This window comes from Leucopleurus acutus, assembly GCF_964270905.1.
Source record: "Leucopleurus acutus genome assembly, chromosome: 17".
Lineage (NCBI taxonomy): Eukaryota > Metazoa > Chordata > Mammalia > Artiodactyla > Delphinidae > Leucopleurus > Leucopleurus acutus.
The window spans coordinates 55985167-56007697 of record NC_139159.1 but is presented as its reverse complement, the minus strand read 5'-3'; positions in this window follow the sequence as shown (position 1 = coordinate 56007697).

The window sequence follows — 22531 nt, the reverse complement described above, 5'->3', positions numbered from 1 at the left end:
TCCATCCAGGCCTCCCTGATCAGTGCCAGTTTGAAATAGTCTACAAACTGAAAACATTAATCCCATAAAGCTCAACAATTTGGTGATGATGGTCTATATCTAATTATATCTGTTCCTGTATCTATATCTACGTGTGTATGTGTATATAACCATACTGTGTAAAATACATGGATGCTTTAATATTGTTCAATACCTTTTGAATAATCTTTGTAACTATAACTGACCTACAATACAATGCCTTGGTCACACCCTTATGCTCACACATGCATAATCAATAATCTTGGGGGCTGCCCTAATCCTTTCATACCTATATCTTAGCAACTTGCTATTTTCCTACTTATATTCCCCTTAACAATGACCTTGGTAGCCTTATTTTCTTGATTTATTTTGCATAAAATTGTTAAAGACACTCATTTAATTTGATGTGAACCTCCCCCTTTGCATGAAAACATGGCACTGTACATGAGTATCTACATTTTAGCAGACAACTGCATAGTGCAGCCATATGATGTAATGTATGAAGTTCTGTGGAAAAATCAAGTTGTAAAGTTTTAACAAAAAATACATACATTATACATATGTATATGTATAATACATACATTCATTAAAAATGCAGGAAAATTTGGGACTTCCCTAGTGGAGCAGTGGTTAAGAACGCATTATTCCCTGCCAATGCGGGAACATGGGTTCGAGCCCTGGTCTGGGAAGATCCCACATGCCACAGAGCAGCTAAGCTTGTGTGCCACAACTACTGAGCCTGTGCTCTAGAGCCCACCAGCCACAACTACTGAGCCGGCGTGCCACAACTACTGAAGCCCATGTGCCTAGAGCCTGGGCTCAGCAACAAGAGAAGCCACCGCAATGAGAAGCCCGCGCACCGCAACGAAGAGTAGCCCCCGCTTGCTGCAACTAGAGAAAGCCTGTGCGCAGCAACGAAGACCCAACACAGCAAAAAAATAAATAAATTAATTTTTTTTAAAAAGAATAACTTTTAAAAAATGCAGGAAATTTTATAATAATGATTACCTCAGAGAATGGGATAGAAGTCATTTTATTTTTCTCGGTTTTTTTGCACTTACGTATTTTCTAAATTTTCTATAATGTATTTGTGATCAGTAAAAGGTATTATTTTAAAAGATAGTATATTCAGTATTTTTCATTTTATTTTAAAAGTTATATAAGAAGAATATACACATGAATGTTATTAGTATTTATCTTTGAGAGATTATGAATGATTTTTTTTTCTTCTTGGTGCTTTTCTATATTTTTAAATTTTCTATAATATGCTTGTGCATTTTTACTGTAAAAAATAAAACAGAACTACAAGGAAAATCCAATGTTGAACTAATAGAAATTATTCTGCAAAGGTAGAACAGTAAGTCATTGTGAAACCTGGGTATTTGGGGGCATTAGAGAGCCTTTTAGGTCACAGACTTCACTCTGAATACCTGAAGTCATTCAGGCCTAATCTCTGGCCTCATTATTTCTTCCTCTAAATTAAAAGAATTTTTATCTAAGAACAAATTCCTTTGGGCAAGATATAGCAACTGCTCCCAGAGTACTAAATAAAGATTATTGTGAAAACAGTGAAAAATAAATCTTTTAAAACACACAAAAATTAAAAGATACACAAAAATAGGCTCTCAAGATAATTCTGATAAGAAAATCTAAATTGAATGATGGCTTTACACAACTTTCTTAAATACAGAATTATGTCACCTAAGTTCAACTCAGAAGTTGGGGGTATAATGCATTAATGAAAACCCGTTTCTGCAGAGAGGTCAATAGTCCCTTCTCATCACAACAGTTATTGAATGGATTTGAGGTACACATTTGGGCCTTAATAAAAGGAATAACAGTGTGGTCATGAACACCTTCATTTTAAAATGGTGGACATGACTGAACCTCAAAATGAGAAAAGATTCCCCATCCGCTTTGAGAAGACAGTGTTGCTATGGTGATGGTCTGCTAGCCTATAGCTGAACATCTTCAGGTGGCTTTGGTTTGTGGGGACAAGTTAAGACATGTTAGAACTACCCCACTTACACAGCAACCTGACCAAAGAAAGCCCTTTACAGTTAAGAACAAATTACCCACTTTTTAAAAAACTCCGTGGCTTGGAAGCTGTCTATGTGATGAAAACTCTCAAATGTTTATCTCCAACCTTTGAGCTTCAGACTTCCATAGCTTCCATAGCTCCATTTGGATGCCTGATTATTATTTGACATTTCACATGACCAAAACAGAGCTAATCATTTCTCCCATTCTCATCCCAACCATCACAATCACATCTTGCCCCATCCAAGTAAATTGCACCCCCATTCACTCAGCTGACCAAAAACCTTGGCATCATAACCACATTGTCTATTTTAACTTCTCTAAAACACTTATCAATGCCTGAAACAATTTGTTTGTTCATATATTTTTTTCTGACTCCATTAGAATATCAGACTTTGCACAGCAGAAATGAAAACTGTTTTGTTCACCACTACGTTTCCAGCACCTAAAACAGTGCCTGATATATAGTAGGTACTCAAAAAATAGTTATTGACTAATTCTGGCTCGTCTAATGGTATCACTTTCTTATTTTAGAATTTTCAACAATATTCTTAAGAATGTGATGTGACTGTAGACTATTTATTTCCACTGAGCATTTGTTTCTCATTTATAAGATGGAAGATATTAAATAACCTACACATTTTCCATTTAGGCTAAAACTTCCTAACTGTGATCAAAGCTTACATGAATTATAAAATATTCCTTTTCCACTAAGCTCACTATGTGATTTCCATTTAGCTCCTTTCTTGTTGTCATATACAAGAATGCATATGTAGCCATAGTTCTCAAAGCATTTTTGTTTCCATTATTTCCTTTGGCACCTCAAACTCCTGAAGCATTATACTTACTACTTCCATTTAACAGATGAAGAACTATAGACACAGAGAGGGTATACAGTTTGTTCAAACTCACCATGCATCTCCTTTCACTAACACAATCTGTTATGAATAAAAGTTGTTGGTTTGGCTAATACTTTAAATATTTTATAGTCACAGTGTAGATATAGGAATTATAATACATAATTTTTCTTCCAAATATTTTAAATAAATATTCATCATCATATGTGTGGTTTAAGGGAGACTAACACAGTTTTCCAATCTTCCCAAGGATTTTTTTTTTTTTTTGGTACGCGAGCCTCTCACTGTTGTGGCCTCTCCCGTTACGGAGCACAGGCTCCGGAGTGCAGGCTCAGTGGCCATGGCTCACGGGCCCAGCCGCTCCGCGGCATGTGGGATCTTCCTGGACCAGGGCACGAACCCGCATCCCCTGCATCAGCAGGCGGACTCTCAACCACTGTGCCACCAGAGAAGCCCCTTCCCAAGGATTTTGATTAGATTTTCTACAAGAAAAGACAAAGCTACTTGTCTTTTGTTTGAGTTGAGTGACATAAGTTGACCAAATCCACTCCCTGTCCATCCTTCAGTAGCATCTAATATTTCTCCCATTTGACTATTCCTTTGAATAAAGGCATTGCCTCCAGAAAGCCCCAGCAGTGAACAGGAATACAGAATAGTCAGAAAGATTTGGGTTCACATCCTCACTCCAACATTTACTAGCTTTGTTATTGTAAGCAAGTCATTGACCTCCTTTTCTTCATCAGTAAAGTGTGACAACTTCTTAAGGAAAATGTAATAATTAAATTAGATGATATGAATTGGTGCCTGTTACATAGTACATACTCAGCAAACATGAGTTTTTCCCCACTCTGGTAACTTAGAGGAGTAACATATCAATCTAATAAAACTTAAATAAGCTTTATGGAAATGTAAAATGGATGAGGAAAAACAAAATAGGTCTGGAATACGGTACTAAGTAAATGTTGCTGAATGAATAAATAAATTATAGACAGGTACTAGCTCTATATATTTTGATAAAAGCTGTGAAGAACTAAACTTCAAATATTCTTAGCACAAGACAATTACAGTTTAGCCCCAGAAAAGAAAAGTTGGTATTTCTTTGCAATCACTTTAACTGAATGTGTTTTCCTTTAACTCTGGGTTTCTGAAAGGACCATGTGGCTTCTGTGCATCATTTGAACCTTCCCAACTTGTGAGCTGGTTATTTAACTTTATTCTCAAGTCTAGAGAAACCATACAAGAATTTTCTCTAGTCTAATTCAAATCTAGTATCTAGGAAGAAACAAGTAGATAAGAGAGAAAGACTTTTTTAACCCAAGAACTGAGGAAGCATGACTGACACAATACCTCAAAGGCTGGACTAGTTAATCTTTTAAAGTCCCTTCTATCGCCAAGATTCTATAAACCCCCTGGTTTAACCCTTTCTTTTAAAATGAGTTCTACAGCAGTTTCTATAATTACACTGTATTTTTGTAATATGCCCAGGTAAGTTTGAATTCAGTGGCTTGTGCTTTGATATTCATCTAGAGGTATTTATTGTAACCTTAATTGCAGAAGGTCACCTTACAGAAGATGCACTGTGGAGGATTTATATTGACCATGAGTAAGAAAGTAAGCTCGTGGGGACAACTCCCCCAACCCATTGTTCCACAGCAGTCAGCACTGCAGCCACTCTGATGAAAACCATTCCTATCAGGACTTTCCCCTCTCCTCTTCCCATCTTCTGGTCCACGTGACACTTCCCACTCAGAAAATCAACATCAGTGCCACACCACTCTTCCCTCTCCCCCACTTTACCACCCCATACCCAACTGATCCCACCCCACCTCGAATGCACACACACTCCCAGCGCTCTGAAGGCTTCAGAATAAAAATATGATGACATTTCCTTCCCAAAAAGGTGGGAATCCCTCCTTTAAAGGAAGCTGTAAACTTGCAAGGGCATGAGACGCGTTATCATTATCTTACATTTCCATGGCACTCTAATATTAACTTTCTTTTTTTAGCTTCACAATATTCTTCTAAGAAACTAGGAGGGATTCAAAGGAAATAACCCAGGAATATGTGATGCAGAAGGCCTGGAATCCTGGATTATGGAGAGAAGGAGGAGAGAAAACCAAATTCCCTGGACACAGTCCCAAGAGACCATGAGCTGGTGAAGAAAATGCTGATGCAGATAGCAGTTCTGACAAGGAGCCAAAGGGATGGATTGATCTCTGCTACAAAAAAGTCAAGGAAGGCTTCAACTCACTGGTGACCTTGAATGCAGGTGAAGAGAGAGGCGCAGCACAAGGTACATCCTAAGACCTAGTAGTGTCAAGCTTTGTCAAAAGAAGAATTTTTGTTGTGAGGGAGTTCCATTATGTTATGCATCTGCATTTTTCATGGAGGAAGGGGTTTCCAAGACTTAGAAAACACCAGAGAGAAGAAATCTTAGAGTCTAAGCCTTTACGATCAGAGAGCAGTAGAAGGGATCACCAGAGGAAAAGGAGCTGAAACGACAGACTACAATGCTTCATACCTTTAACATGTGCCAAATTAAGTAATGTGAGACTGATGGGTTTCAATTGTATAAACTCTGCACTGCCAAGTTCTCACACACAGAAATAGAAGTCTGTTGTAAGTTGACTGTGTGGGCTAAGCTCTCCTGAATATGGTGAGAAGGGGAGCCAGGGAAAGGGGTGGGGGTGGGGGTGGGAGTCAGGGTAAGGACGGGGATGCTATTTTCCAAAAGCAGTCTTCTGTACAGAAAGCTCCCCTTAGGGGTAAAAACGAAGATTAATCTAAGAGTAAACAACTTACATAACAAGAAACTTACCTGGAAGAGCCTTTAGCCTGAAGGTGGTGACTGCCCTTTGACCCTTAGTTATGGTTGGCCAGAAGGACGCAACCAGTTCCATCGTGAAGCTCTTTAGTAAAGCTGAATGTTCTTGATGGGGCGAACGGGGGCTCTTGGCAAGTCTGAGAGAAGAGAGTACCTTCCCGCCAATCTCTTCAAAAACCTACCTTCCCAGGAAAGCAGGCAGTGGGACTAGTTTTGCATTGCGACTCACAAATTCGAACCCTTTTCTTCCCAGTGCCGAGGTTCCCCTCAGCCTTGCCTAAAGTCGATGCAAATTATATCTATATTAAAGAAGTCTAGGGTATTTTACCTTGTTTTTTTAAGCGCAATTGCTATTTGTGTCCTGAGAGTTAGAAAGTGAATGGCCACGTTTATCCCCAGGACCAGGAAATTCGGACGGAGACACTTTGTTTAGACGAGGCGCCCAAGGTCACTGGAGAAGTCGGAAAGAGCTTGTGGCTAAGTCTTCACCCTGAGTTTTGGGCAGTGTTTCCTTCGCTGCCTCACACAGGCTGCGGTCGCCAGAGAAATTTTTCCGGGGAGAAAAGACACCTCAGGTCCACGCTGCGGTTTTCAGTGGTTTGCGCCTCCTGCGCGGGGACAGGGCATTGGTTAACTGGGGTGAGTGAGGACCGCGAGGCGCACTCCAGCCTCAGAGACCCGGCGGATCTGGGCGGGCATGAGAGGGAGGTCGTGCAACGCACACCTTCCCGCCCTTAGCCCGGGATCCCTCCGCTGGCTGGAGCCCGGAGCCTGTGTAGTGCGCCGCCCGCACCCCGTGTAGTGCGCCGCCCGCACCCCGAGAGGCTTCGGGAAACCGAGCCTGCAGCGCAGGCGGCTGGGGCCCTGGCGACTGGGACTGAGCCTGTGGGTCGGGAATCCCCCGGAGCAGGAGCGCGTCGCCGTGCCCCCATTACCGGCGCCGGCCCTTTGGTCCCCGCCCTTCTACCCGCTCGGTTCGCAGCCCCGGCCGCGGCCAGCGGCTGCAGAGGCCGAGGGGCCGCCACCCGGATCCCAGCGCTCGGGCGGCGAAGGCACCACGTGTCCGGCCCGGGCTGGCGCGGGCGGAGCGGGCCGTGCCCGGCTCCCCGAGCCCGAGCGCACACCCGCGGAGGCGCCGGGCCCCATCCACACCCAACGCCAGCCCAGCCGGGCCCCGGCCTCCCGGGCGCGCGTGGATGCCTCCTCCTGGACGGCGCGATGGGGCCCTTCTGGGAGAGCAAGGGTAAGAGCAGGCGTCTGTGCGGGCTCTGCGGACAGTGCCCACGGGCGCGGGAGGGCCACTGATCCTCTGTGGTCCAGTGAGGGCCGAGATGGATGCTCCGGACCCCGGGACCGCTCCTTCCGGTGGTGGCGGCGGGCCGGGGGCGTTATCCAGGGTGCTCGGGGACACACAGAAGAAGGTTGTGGGAAATGGGGACGCTCAGCAGAGGGACGCTGAGGGGACAGTGTTCCTGTCTGGTGACTGAGATTGTCAAGCTGGACTCCTCGTTGCTGCAGGCACGGTTGACCAGGCCGTCGGTTGGTAGGGGGATGTATCCCTTTAGTAATTGTCCTTGGGAGTGAGAGTGGGGCTTGGAAATGGTGCCTTTTGATAATGAAGGTTCAGTAAAGAATTGATGGTATCCAGAAAGAAAGCTTTGGTAGATCTCTCCCACGACGTGGATGGTCCAGAGTCCCCAGAGGACACTTTTCAAGTTTCTGCTTCCTTGGGAATTTTTCACCAGATTATTTGAGGTGAGGAGGGAGGACCCATTTTTCATCAATATGTTAGAAGGGCTCAGCTGATGAGCTCAGAACATCCTCATGCTGGGTGAATTTAAAATAGGAGTGAACTGTAGAGAGGAAGATATCTGTAAGGTTGAATTGGTGCGTGGGAAGAGATTCTTAAAGCTTTAAGTGGAAGGCGCCACTTGGAGTAAACGGCTTTCCTGTTGTTTTTCTCTTGTTATCCAGTGTTGAGTAAGTAGTGACATCAAGGAAAGCAGGAAACTCCACTGCTAGGTTCCTGGCAGGTCCTCTGGTCCTGACCCCTGACCCTGGGCAGCAGAAGCAAAGAGCAGCTTCAGCGTCTGAATCTCCCTTCTCAGAAAAGGGCCAAATTGGAATCCCACAGTTCAAAATCTTCAACTTAAAGTGTCTACTGCAGCACTGCCAGCTCAGACACTTGGCTGGGCACATATTAGAGATGTTTGCTTCTTCTTCCTCCAAAGGTGTTTTTGGGGCAAGGGAAGTCAGGTAATCACAGTGCCAAGTTTTCTCCACCTGTACATTTGGGAGAACAGCAGCACTTGTCCCCTTGAGAGATGGTTGAAATGATGTTTTTTACTTCAGATTTTAGAGCAGCAATATATTATCATAATGCAGCCCTTGGTTTCTTGAGTTATGTGACAATGACACTGTTTTAATGCAGAATACGTTTATAACACACTGCTCAATCCTGGTTGATCTCCACATATTTAAATCAAATTTTATTAACTTGGTTTGCATGCAGTAGTCTTCAAAGTGGTATCATAATTGAGACCAAATAATCATATGAGCTCTTAAATGCTGGTGCCCTAAAAAAAAAAGTGCAAGTCTTCATTTTTATAGATGAGCTACTGAGGCTGGCAGAGAGTAAGTAGCCCAAGAACATGAATTAGCCAGTGGCAAACTTAGAACCAGTCGTCTCCTAACACCCAGTCCTGTGGTTTTCTCACATTTTAGTAAAAGCGTGTAGCAGATAAGCATCAAAGAGTAATCTTACAATTGCCCTGATTGTCAGGGCTTAGAGATGGGGTTGAAAGGGTCTGTGACTATAAAAATGTAGCATGAGGGAGATCTTTGTCATGATGGAAAGGCTGTGTATCTTTTGTGTGTGTGTGTGGTATGCGGGCCTCTCACTGTTGTGGCCTCTCCCGTTGCGGAGCACAGGCTCCGGACGCGCAGGCTCAGCGGCCACGGCTCACGGGACCAGCCGCTCCGCGGCATGTGGGATCTTCCGGGTCCGGGGCACGAACCCATGTACCCTGCATCGGCAGGCGGACTCTCAACCACTGCGCCACCAGGGAAGCCCAGGCTGTGTATCTTGATTATGATGATGGTTTTATGAATCTACATATGGGGTAAAGTGTCATAGAGCTATACACACACATTGCACTAATGTCAGTCTCCTACTTTTGATATTATACTATAGCTATGTAAGATATAATCATTGGGGGGACGTCTCTGTACTCTCTTTACAACTTCCTGTGAATCTATCATTATTTCAAAATAAAAACTTTTTTCAAAAGTCATTTTGTAAGTACATCAAATTCCAAAGCATTTTTCTCCATGGGAGAAGACACTATTTCCAGAACTTCAGTTACTCTAGTATCCTTGTCAATGTTTATCATCTCTAAATACAAATTATAATACTCTTTACTTAATACTATCATTTAAATTGGCACACATTTTTTTTTACTTAGTCTTCATCTAAGGAATAATATCCATGAAATACCAGGTTTAGAGGTTAGTTACATCTCCAAATATGTAAAAATAAAGATGTAACTTTGAAAGAGACTTATTCACCTACAATGCAACACTGGGTGTGCTGTATAATGGCAAGGCTTTGGGAGGTGCTCCAGGAAGTGGTGAGGAAGGCAAGCCCAGCTCTGCAGAACAGCTTGTGACCAGTGGTACAACGAGAGAGAGAACTAGGTCACCGCACATCCCAGTTGCCATCTGAGAAATGACCTTCATTCCTTCTAGAAAAAGACAATTTTCATTAAGCTTTTTAAATTATAAAATATTCCTAAAATTACTTCAAGTCTTTATCAGAGTGGCACATCTCAGCAGTATATTTAGCTCTGTAGAAACTAGAAGCTATATTTGGCTTTTTATTCTATAATTTATGATGATGATTATTCAAGTTGTCTCCCAGGCTTAATCACCAAGTCATCCATATGTGGGCTTTTTCTGTCTCTCTTTTCAGAGCACATTAACTCATTTTGCTTAAACTCTATGGCCTTTGGTTTGCTGTAGAGATCCCTTTGGGGACAAAAAGGGATGAGAAAACCTTGGCATTCTCAAAGTGAATTTTTAAAAACTCTATGAAAAAAAGATAGGTAGAGAAGTATACCATACTATTAAAATAATATACCATATTATTTTAATAATACCATAACAACATTATTAAAATGCATTCCTAAAAACATGCTTTTAAGAAACTTTAACTCATTGTGCCTCTGCTAGTTCTAAAATGAACTTTGATGACCAACAAACTTCAGTGAGAATGTTCACTCATCAGAAAGGGGAAAAAAAAAAGAAAACATTTTCCTATAACAATATATGGCTTACAAAGGCATTCTTCAGGGCCATGAGTTTTTTTCTTTAAATAATCTATTTTCAAGCATAAAAATGGCCTATCGCCTTGTTTTTAACTTTGCTTCTCAAGAAACGTAGGCATGTCTCTTGGACAACTGAAAAATATCTTCCTAAACCTTCCAGCCAGCAAGATCCAGATTTGGGGGAAAAGAATATTGATTCTTTGACTGTGGCTGAATCAATACAAGGAGAAATAAACTCAGTCACAACCTAACTCCCCCAGTTGTTTCTGACCTTTTTTTTTTTAAAATTTAAATAAAAAATCAGATGGGATTATTTTGAATACATGGTAATTTTTTAAAATCATTTTCCTTATCCCTTCACCAATATGGATAGAAAAGCCCAAAATTATACTAAAATAGGTTCTTTCATGGGTCTGTACTGGACTTCAGCATGTTTGCCACCTCGTTTTGGAATTAGTTTGCCACAGCATGATGGGATTTAAAAACAAAGGCAAGGTATTTTCCCTTCTATACTGATGTTGGAACACCACTGCCGGTGTCAGATGATTTCATCCTCTTTTCTAATGTGTTTAGTTTGTGGAAAGCTGATCAAAGATAAGGTAGGGCATTTGGGCTGCTGAGTTACCAAAGTATTCAAAATGTTGGTGCCTGTGGAGTGTGACCACGTATCCCAGCCTATACTAGTTGACTCTATATCCCATCTAGTTTAGCATGTTGCCCTAGCAGAATGGCAGGTGCATAATAAACATTTTAGAAAGAAAATTTAAATGAATAAATAAAGGTACTAGCTAACAACACCCATTTATCACAGTATCATGTGCTTTTCACCGAGTAACTTCATATCTTATGCTTAATACAGAGCAAACCTCCAGAATGAAGTTAGCACACAAAAATACACATTTGTAAAGTGCTCATATAACTTAATGTCCAAACAGGGCAAACATAGTATGTAAACCCCATAAGAGCAAAGATTTTTGTTCCTGTGGCACTCTCAGCACCTAGAACAGTGCTTGGCAATAGTAGGTTTTTAATAAATGTTTCCAAATAAATGAGTGAATGAAAGAAGACATGTATATACACAATAGTGTATTCACATTTATGAGAAAATATTAACATTAATTTCAAAATTCAGTTCCAGGTTATTTTCCCATATGGTCTTTTGAATTGCCAAATGGTGGTTAAGGTGAGTACTTCTAGCGTTAAGGGCTGCCCATGCCATCACTGGGAAGATCCAGTTTTCCTTATATTGAGATTAAATTTGAACTCATCTAATTGTAATGTCTGTACTGCCCCCTAGGCAGAAATTCTCAGTAATGATATGTGAAACCTTGTCAGGTGCCTCACCAAGGTCCATATGCTTTGCCACGTGTCCCAAGCTGGCAGCCTATGGGCCAGGTTCATTCTACAGATGTATTTTGTTTTGTTTTAGAATCAGGAGCATATTCATTAATAAAAAGTTGCAGTTACATTTTTAAAACTCACAATGATTCACATAAAAATCCCAGATTTCTGGCTTCCCTGGGAAAATAACATCATTTAGGCCACTCGGCTCCTTTGTGTTAATTGTCTCGTCTAAGTAAACTTCTGCTTTTGTGACTTCTGTCCTGACCATTTCTCAGATTTACTAGTCTTTACCCTATCTGTAAAAAAAAAAAAAAAATGCTATGCTTGCTAAGTTATTCTTTGAAGACCAACCTGATTTCTGAATATCATTTTTTTCTTTTTCAAGTACTCAGAAGCCATCTTTTTATTAATTTGTTTCAGAATATTGCCTAATATTTTATGTTGGTTCACCAAACACTGTTTTAGAGACTCTTCCTTATAATTTGTGAAAATCGAAACTATATACTTCATTTCTAGATTTCTCTCTCCTTAGCATCTCTCCTTATCTCCAGGTTCTTCAACAACATTAACAATCTTATAATCCTATTTGCAAAGGGTGAGATTATAAAGCCCAGGACATAAATTGTCAAATGAACTAAATGCCTTAAGAGAAGCTAGTAGCATTAATTAGCCTGAGCTTTAGTATTCTCTACAAAGTTTTATTCTATGCTTTTTAGTTTGGAGATCATTTTACTTGATAGAGAAGCAAAAGAGTAGCTACAAACTTCTATCTTCTCTTAGCCATCCATCCATCAATATTAAATGAACTGCCATAAGTAGTGAGTGTGTACTTTTCTTTCACCTCTCCCTTCAAGCATAATTAAAGTGAATAGTTTTCTCATCCTTAATATTTTTGCAAGTCATAGTTCAAAACTGGATTCCAGTTTTCCTGACACTAAGAACCAAAGTTTTGCTGTATCAAGTGTTCTTGGGAGCAGAATGTTGGATTTTTCAATTTTTCACATAATAATAACAGTATGTATTATCATAATAGTTAGCTCAGATTCTAAATTGATTAAACACCATTATTTTGTCTGATACCTGCTGATGATGTGAGGGAGAGATTACAAAATAATATCCTGAGTGACCCTCTGAATTGAATCTGTAAGATGAATACAGGAAGGAAAGGAAGTGACAAGTTATCTAATTCTCTGAAACTGTGGAATAAAATATGAACTTACTCTCAGAAGTGCACATATTTTCTTATTCCCTGAAGGGAACTGCAAACCTTTAGTGACCCAACCACAGACAGTTACCTGAATTTAAAACCACAAAAATCAATTTAAGTTCAACTTACTAACATTGAGCATTTCCTTCCCAAGGGCAGAACTGACATCTTTTTGTAGGACAGATGAAGAATGGGGTGGAAGGTAATATTAACCTGTCCTCTCCTTTCCTCCTTGGTTTAACCTGTGCCCAGGGAGACTCAATTCATAATTTCATCAATTTCACACCATTAGTACGCATTAAATTAACTTTAAAAGGTACAGTATAATAGTCTGAATGAGTAGGAGCCATTAAACCTAATGACACTTAAATGCATTTATCACAGTGATGCATGTCTTTAAAAGGGCCATTATGTTTTTCCATAAGATAGAAGGGGTTTGAAACTGTAAACTTTATATTATCCAGCTGAACATTCTTTAGTATTTATTTTGCCCTTAAAACATATTAAAATGGAAGATGGTTACCATAAAGTTATTTCTTATATTTCAACCTAAGGGGAATGTTTCCTGTATCTTTCATAAGGCTGAGCACTCTCAATGCTTTGTCCATGGTTCTGAAACTGGCTCTACCTCAGTGACCCCACCACAGGAACAGACAGAAAGGAGAAAAAAAAAAGATTGATATTTCTTCCAGTTAACGACTTACAAGAATACAAATATTGACTTTAAAATGAATGCATTGTTCAACTTTATAATCAGCATAGCAAGAAAATTTGCACATATTATAAATTTGTGTATTTGAGTAGTGTGCAAAATGGAGGCTAAATTGGCAAATATTTGTTTTTAACCTATTTGAAGTACAGCTTGGGAATTTTTATCATTTATGCTCCTATACTTCTTTTATTCGTTAAAGTACACCAATAGCAATGATATTTAACTTTTGTCAATTTCTGTTTGTTTTTCAAAAACTTCATTTTGGATTTTCTTAAGCCCATAATAATGCTTTCTATCTGATTTTTATTAGAATAAACACTTTGGGCATTCTTCATACAATTTCAAACCACAGGAAAAAGCTGTATATCTTCAAATAATGGACCAATATTTGAATTACCTGTTATAAGTGTAAAGAACATTTATTATCAGTTACAATTTAAGTCAATGAATATTTAATACATATAGTTATAAGGATTACAGAGAATTTTGATATATGGCTCTTACCCCTGAAAAGCCTAAAACTGAATAATTATTACAGGTACATGTAAAATAACACAAGCAGTATATATCATTAAAATTTAAGCTAATTGAGGGACTGGATCTGCTTGGCATTTTCACTGCTCTGTCTCTAGTATGTAACACAGTTCCTAACACAGAGTTGGCACTCAATAAATATTTGTTAAATGAATTAGAATATGAATGAATAAGTGCAAAAAGAGCTAGAATTCGTGGCACCAATCAGATGTCACTGATTTACAGTTACTTTCTTTAGAGGAGGCACACATGCTCCAGTTATCAAGTTATAGAAACTGATATACATTCATCTATTTTTCTCAATGCATTAAATTACCAAGAGCAAAAATAATGGCTAACATCATTTTAGTATGCATTAAGTGTGAGGCATTTTTAAAGTGCTTATCTATGTCACTCCACTACAACTATTATAATTCCCTTTTTATAAATGAGGAGAGTTAAATGACTTTCTTAAGTAACCTAGTCAATATTAATGCAGAACCAAAACTCAGAACTAAGTCTGAACTCTTAGCCATTACTTTACCAAAATCCCAACCTATTTTTGAGCATTCAAGGGCCTTTGTAAATTCCATATCATCATATAAATTCTAGATCTTTGGAAATCTTTCTCTTGACCTGTTTATGAAAGGTTTCTTACCTTCACAACCTTCCTTTTCTAGCTTGTAGTGAAGAAGTCACTTTTCTCCCTCTTTATAGTGGCAAAAAGAAAGGGTATTCACAGGGTAAAGCACAAGAGCCAAGATGCAGAGGAATCCTTTGGGTTTATATGGAAGTAGAGAAAGAAATGATGCAGTTGAAAAAGAATAGTTAGGCCTCTCTACCCTCTGCTCCCAGTTGAGAATGCTTTTTTGGGGGGAGTGGGGGGCAACAGAACAGTGATAATTTTCTGGCTGTTGGTCTGTTCTCTTTTACTTCTTTTTGTAGTGAAGTAGCTGTGGCATGGGGTCCAGCCAAAGTCTTGAGGAAAAATGTTCCAGGGAAAGAGACTTATTTTTTTTTCCAGCAAGACCAATATCAAACAAATTGGGAGTGTAGACCAATTCTTTTTTATACAATTATATTAAACTTATTTACTGGTTTCATTAAGAAATCTATTAGGTCATTTTCTCACACTACTTCCTAATCTGATATTTCTTGTATTTATGTTGCATTTTTGAGATCAAAACTTTCAATCCAGCATTTATTATTTAGCTGTCACCACTTATCATCACTGAAGTTTGTCCAGAAAATTCATCAACCATCTTGAACTCAACTCAAAAGTCATAGTATTGATCACATGCCATAAAAGAGTACTAGAAAAATAGATATAGTAGAGTAGTTGTATTAAACACATACAATTCTTACCATTTATAAATTTGCATACTGATATACAGCTAAGAAACTTAAAAATGAAAAGTAAATGAAACCCAGTAGTGCTAAAAACATTCCATGTCCTGGCAATACCCAAACATTCATGTTCCTCCTTGGAAAAGGCAAAAACAATCTGATTTTCCTTGCTGAAGTAATGATAAAGTTATGCAATAGATGAAGTGACTGATATATTATTGATGTGCTCATCGGTAAATATCTACAGAGACTTGAAAATTAAATATATGATGGCTTGATCACTTGCTCTAAAGAGTTTGGCCCCAGTTATTGAACTATGTAATCTGTTATCTAATTTTCACATACAAAGGGAGGAAAACAAATGTCATCAACTGTGTAGACAGTTACGAGATAACACAAGACATTTTAAAATTATTTTTAAAAAATTAAGATTAAATAGTAATCATTTGCTTTATATTCCTCTTGTATAATGAAAAACAGCATTAAAAATGATTTGATATTAAACTTCTCCTATACTTCAAAACATATGTTAACACATGAATAAATTACACTGTTATTTTTTCTCTTCATGGCCTTAACTTTTTCATTGCAGTTTTCTTCCCATTATGCTATGCCTTGATCTAGATTTCACTGCCCTAAGGAATTTATTTTTCTTTTTACCTCCTGCTTTTATCTGCCAATGAAAATTTTGCACACTAGGGAGAAGAAAGAGGTGGGAAAAAAATTCAAAGACACATTCTTGACTTCCTTAATGGGTGTTCGCAAGAAGTGGAAAATTTCTTTTCTCAATGTCTCTAATATATCTTTCAAAGAAGATGAGATAGCATTAATGTGACCACGAATTTCCAACTGTTCAGATTGACACAGTCCTGTGTGCTTTGTTTTACTAGTACACAAGGGAGGTCCTATCTCTGGAACTTATTTTTTTCCCCATAAGGTATTTAAGCTGGAAGCTTTGTCAGACTGCATCCGTGTTTCCAGAGCTAGCAGGAATGCAAACTGTGCTTTTAGCATTAGCATTCTACTTAGAACAAAGGGAGGTGCCCAGAAGCACTATACACCAGTGCAGATTCCTCTGGTTTCCCCACAGAGGGTAGCCACAGCCATCTGACTCTTGAGTTCATTTAAACGTGTCTCCAAACCTTGGCTCAGATAGCTCTTTATATTTGCCTGAGCCAGTGCTTTTTGATTACTTCTCCTTCCCAATAGGTAAGTTTGCTTGTGGTGATGAGGGAGGAATATTTGTTTTGCTAGGGAGTTATATTTTGGGTCAAGGATTTGTCATAAAAATATTAAGGAAGGTGTGGTTAGCTAAACCACATTTTATAAAATGTTGCTTATTTTTCCAGAGAAGCCTAGTTGTTTTAGAGTTGTAAGAAATCTGTAGAAAATTTGTTTCCAAGTGAGAATTTAAACAGTGAAGAATTTACACTGCCTGATTAATGATTCTTGCAAAGAAATTAAAAATCATGTCTTATGAAAATTAACCCTTATTTGTCACTTTGGTAGAAGATAGCTTTCTTTTTATCAAGTCATATAAAATTACTTCCTGTGTTCTTCACCGTGAGTAACTCTGATCTGGTTGACAAGGAGAGAACTGCTAACTAGAGTGGCATATAGCCATTCCTACAATTGCCAACTAGATAGCAGTTGAGTGAGTGACTGAGTTTCAGTGAGTTTCTATCCAGAGTTTATTACAGACTTGATAATTTTATACTGCAGGCTTTGCTTTAGAATGTAACTGAGAAATAATGCTCTTGATCTAGAAGCTTTTTTTTTTTTTTTTTTTTTTTTTTTTTTGGCTGTGTTGGGTCTTTGTTGCCGTGTGCAGGCTTTCTAGTTGTGGTGAGCGGGGGCTACCCTTCAGTGCGATGCTCGGGCTTCTCATTGTGGTGGCTTCTCTCGTTGCAGAGCACAGGCTCTAGCACGTGGGCTTCAGTAGTTGTGGCGCGTGGGCTCAGTAGTTGTGGCTTGCAGGCTCTAGAGCGCAGCCTCAGTAGTTGTGGCGCACGGGCTTAGTTGCTCCACGGCATGTGGGATCTTCCCAGACCAGGGCTTGAACCCGTGTCCCCTGCATTGGCAGGCAGATTCTTAACCACTGCGCCACGAGGGCAGCCCTAGAAGCATTTTAATTAAGTTAATTTGAGTGTGATGTGTTAGTTGTTTTGAGATTGTACAAATGGAATGCTTCTGTAGCGTATGAGAGTTTATACATGCTGTTCTGGTTGGGAGCTGTCAGATATTAGGGTTAAAGTGTCTTTCTGCTGTTAAGTAGAAGTGCTGTATTGTTTGTTGCTAAACTATGTAGTATGCAGATTTTCAAAAATAACTACCATGAATTTAATAATCTGATTTACAAGTTGATGGAGACTCTTGCAAGTGAAACTGGATTTGAATATAGCTGTTTTCCTATAGGCTCCAATACCAGTTGACATTAAGTGGATGTCAACTGAGCTCCCACCTCAGCAAGGGGGGAAGGGTTATTTCCTGCTGTCCTAAGGCAGCTTTCTCTCCAATAAGGCTTATACTGTTTTGCAGAAGTTCAGAAATCTATCCCAAAGGGATGGTGATTATTGTTACTATTCGAGTTATCTCATTGCTTGTAACATAAAGAGCTGTCATACTTGTGCTGTCCCTAATTCTTCACACCCACTTGGTACCTCAAACCTCATCTTATTTGAAGTCACGTGGGTGCAATCGCAAAGCAACTGCAAAAAAATAGTGCTTGTGTTGTGGATGGAAACTAAGAGCCATGTTTTCCAACCTTAGCTGCATATTAGAATCACATGGTGGCCCCTGGGCATTAATTATTTTTAAGTTTCCCAGGTTATCCTAAGATTTAGTCAAGGTTGAGAACCACTGCTTTATTACCTGCATAATTTTTTAAAGTCCTTTGAAAATGGTCTCCCATCTACCCCAGACAGCAATATCGGATACTAAAGTGATTTATCTATTTTTGAGGGGTTGGGGAGGGGAGTTATCAAGTTTAACCCAACAATCTTCAGTTACAAGGCATGACAAATAAAATTCATAAGGCTGAAAATGTGTTTAGCTTTGAGAATGCAAAGTAAGATGTTTTATCTAAATGCTGGTGTTTTCAGAGTCAGATATGGAAAAGTAAAATAAAAAAGTGTTCAATTTTACTTTTCCATGTCTCATATCTATAACTAAATATACAAAGTAGTGTTTTGAGTTATTCAGCAATGCTTATCACACTTCTATCCCCGAGACCCATTTCAGTCTGTAGTTTGGGAAACACCCAAACCACTTTCCTCATGTAGAACTAGTACTTTACTTATAGGGCTACTGAGAGAATTAAAGAGGTAATGACTATTAAAATGTCTAGTATGGTGCCTGACACACAGCAGATGATTACTCTAAATTAGTTTTCCCCTTCTTTTTTTAGATTATTTATTTTAACATTAAAATATCCCAGATTAACCTTCAGGCAATAGGTATGGAAAAACTATTATGTCCCATATAGTATGTTAATTCCTCTTTTTTTTTTAAGTGGATTAATTCATAGCTTTGCCTGGAATATGGTGTATATTTCTTTTAATTCATTTCAGAACAATTAAAGGAATTCAGAGTAACTAAGAAATTATGCAGAAAATGCAAGGTTTATTAATTTGCCTAAATGTTATTAAAAGCAGGAAAAGGAAATGACTAAAATGCATCCTTCTTTTGGTAATAATGGCAAATATACTGCAGAAAGCATTTACAATTATGTGAGTGCTCTCATATTTTTTTTTATTGAAAAGTTTCCAGGGATTAATTTGTATATTTTGTTTTTAAAGTGCCTTCAGTTTTCTTAGTTTTGTGAACAACCCTTTTCATTTATTGAGACAAGTTCTTTAAAAGGCTTCCAACTCAAATCTTAACTCATAGGTACACCACTTGCCTCTGTCCAACCGAGTACATATTTCTAGCTCTGTTTTCCTTAATCTTCCTTAATAAAGAGGGGGAAAGAGAGAGAGGGAGAGAGAGAGAGAGAGAGAGAGAGGGATTTTTCTACAACGCATATTCTGAGATCTTGGCCAGTGTAAATGTTGGTAACAACTGGCTGCTGCCAAAGCAATCCACTAAATGCCAAACTGACACGCTCTTAATTATACAGAAAATCTCATTCCCTCTTGGGTACCATTACACAGCTCAATTTATTAAGAAAATATTTAAGTCATTTTTAATCATACAACTTCTGAACATCAAGCTATAAATCTTAATACAGAAATTACTTTACTTTTTCTATTTCAGTTGAATTCTCGAATCCATGTATCAAAAACCTGACTCTGTATTGTGAAATTGGAGTTAGACCACTGCTACTGATACTGAGACCCCAGAATCTAAGTTGCTCGACTACACTTTATTAAATGCACAGCAACCTTGAACTGACAGACATGCTCAACATCCTTTCTCATTATAATAACCAACTACACGAGAATTTAATTTATTATGTCAGTAATTGTTATCCTGAGATAACAACTAACTGAATCTATCTCAGATATAGACAGAAGTGGGTACGGAAAGAGGTTACTTCTAAAATTTAGTTTTGTTTCTTTGTTTTATTTTTAATATTTCACTCATGACTGATATTAAGTAGATGGTTCAGGGGAAAAATACAATCTGATATTAAGGAAAAACGTTTTTATTCCTGGGTTTCCCTGGTGGCGCAGTGGTTGGGAGTCCGCCTGCCGATGCAGGGGACGCGGGTTCGTGCCCCGGTCCGGGAGGATCCCACGTGCCACGGAGCGGCTGGGCCCGTGAGCCATGGCCGCTGAGCCTGCACGTCCGGAGCCTGTGCCATGCAACGGGAGAGGCCACAGCAGTGAGAGGCCCGCATACCGCAAAAAAAAAAAAAAAAAAGTTTTCATTACTATTCTTAAATTACATAGTACATTTTAGCACTCAATTTATAAGTTTATTTTGACTTCATCAATGAGTTTTTCAAAAAGGTTTACACTAATAGGGGAGGAACACACTATGCTCATTTTAAAAATTAAATATTAATAAAGTACCCACAGCATCTTCAGTGCATATTAACTCAGAAGCCTAAATCAGCTTCTTTATGCAAGAAACATAAATCCAGTTTATATAAGTAAATAAATAAGTGACATGAACCCTCCCTAAATTGAATTAGAGAAACTTTTATTTTCGTATTTCAGAAAATAATATTTCTGAAACACATAAACAAAACTAGTTTGAAACTTTTCAAATGCTCTAATTACTCTTCAGTTGTTTTAGGGTAAAGTGCTATTGGAATAGCGGTCAAGTAAACCACTTTTTACCAAGGTAAAGTGGAACTTGCTACCCTCTGGAGCATTACTATAAGAATATGTCTGAGGAAGGCCATCTGCCATCTTCACTGAGCTTCCCTCCAGCCCCCAGTGAAAGAGATTCTTTGAGGTTTAGGCTGAGTGTACTTCTCAGAGGACACATCTGAGAGAATGCTCTGTGTGTATATATTCCTTCTATCTCTAATGGTATGAATAATAAATAAGAAGCTTATGAAATATGCACTCCCATAGCTTTCCTCTCTTTTTAAGAAAACACTATGCCACACCCGTGATAAGAAGAAAACCTGGGAAATTTGAAATAAAATTTGTCTTGAACTTAATATGACTTTACCATAAAGAATGGTTTTCTGCATATAAATTTGAGTTCACTCTATCAAAAGGAATTATTATGAGGAGAAAAACCAGCATCATATTTGAAGTCAGGATTTTCATACTTAATTACTATGCTATAAATTGCAAAGAGCCAGCAGCATCATCTAGGAAATTTATAATTTGGGAGGTGTTATCTCAATCAGTTCTTTTAAAAGAACCTGTAGATTCTGTTATCCCTTACAGCACAAATAGGAGAAATTCTATATTAAGATTCCTTTTGAATCTTAAAGTAAAGAAATTCTCTTTCGCTCGCTCTCTCTTTTTAGAGAAAAACAGAAAATAATTGCTTTATACCCCAAATTATATTATATATGGAAGAAAAGGATGGAGGGAGGCAGAGGGAGAAAAAAAAGGAAGGAATCAGGGCTGTTTGCTATAAACTGATATCCTGGCAAAGATAAAGCAAATGTTCTTTAACTTAAAATTTTATTTAAAGATAGTCTATTTAAACACCGATGATAGAAGTGAACCACCATTTATATCTTCATTCAATAGTAGTCACAAAACCAAAACAATAATTATATAATAGGTTCATTAAAAATAGTATTATAGGAACTTCCCTGGCAGTCCAGTGGTTAAGACTCTGTGCTTCCACTGCAGGGGGCGTGGGTTCAATCCCTGGTCAGGGAACTAAGATCCCACAAGCCATATGCGGTGTGGCCAACAAATAAAAATAAATAAATAAATTAAATTAAATTTAAATTAAAATGTACACGTATAAAATTTTTAAAAAATAGTATTATAGGAAAAACGTTATAGTAAGTGTTGAGGCATTTAGAAATTAAATGAGCTAGTATACATGAAAATGATTTGTAAAACTAAAATATATAAGGTAATATTATTAAAGATGTATTTTTCTGGAATTTTCATTTTGTAAATATGAAAAGCCTGATTTTTAAAATTTCTCTAAAGTAGAATTTTACCTTTTTAATGTTCAGTTTTGATATTTTTATTGGTATATTGATGCATACATATAGATGTCGGTAATAGCCAATAACAGAAGTTAATTTCTACATCATGGAAATTTATGTATTTATTAGAGTTCTGTTCATAATTCTGTTACTATTACTAATTTTTCTTTCATTTGGCCTAAACTCACTAATCCCCTACATTTATACTGAAAATAAATGTACCTGTGATGAGCATTCATCAGCTATTAAATGATTAATTAAAGTGCTTTGACTGCATAAGCATGTATGGATTTCCCATGTTTTACATATGTAGCTAGGATCCAGGCTCAGTCAACAGAACGTACACAACGACAGTTGTAATCAAGGCATAAGCAACTTATTTAAGCTAACAAATAAATGTTCTTCATACAGAAACTGTAAGATCAACGGATGTGCTCTTCTCTCTTATCAGTAATAGCCTCTGGCTGCCTTGCATTTTCTTGGACAGGTTGGGGAAGAGAACTGGGAAAAGGAAAGAATCAACCCAAAGAAGCTTTTCATTGGTAGACTCTCTAACTTGCACTCCAGAAATTCAAATATATGGTGTTTGAATAAAACCTCAAATAGTATTAAATCAGAAATGACAATGTTTTCACTTAGAATTCAACACGTTGATGTTTTATATAATAATACTGCATAAACGTAATATACTCAATCAGATTTTATGCCAGGGCCAATAAATATCTTCAATCTCATAGATCAGTTGCTTCATAGAGTAATTAAATAAG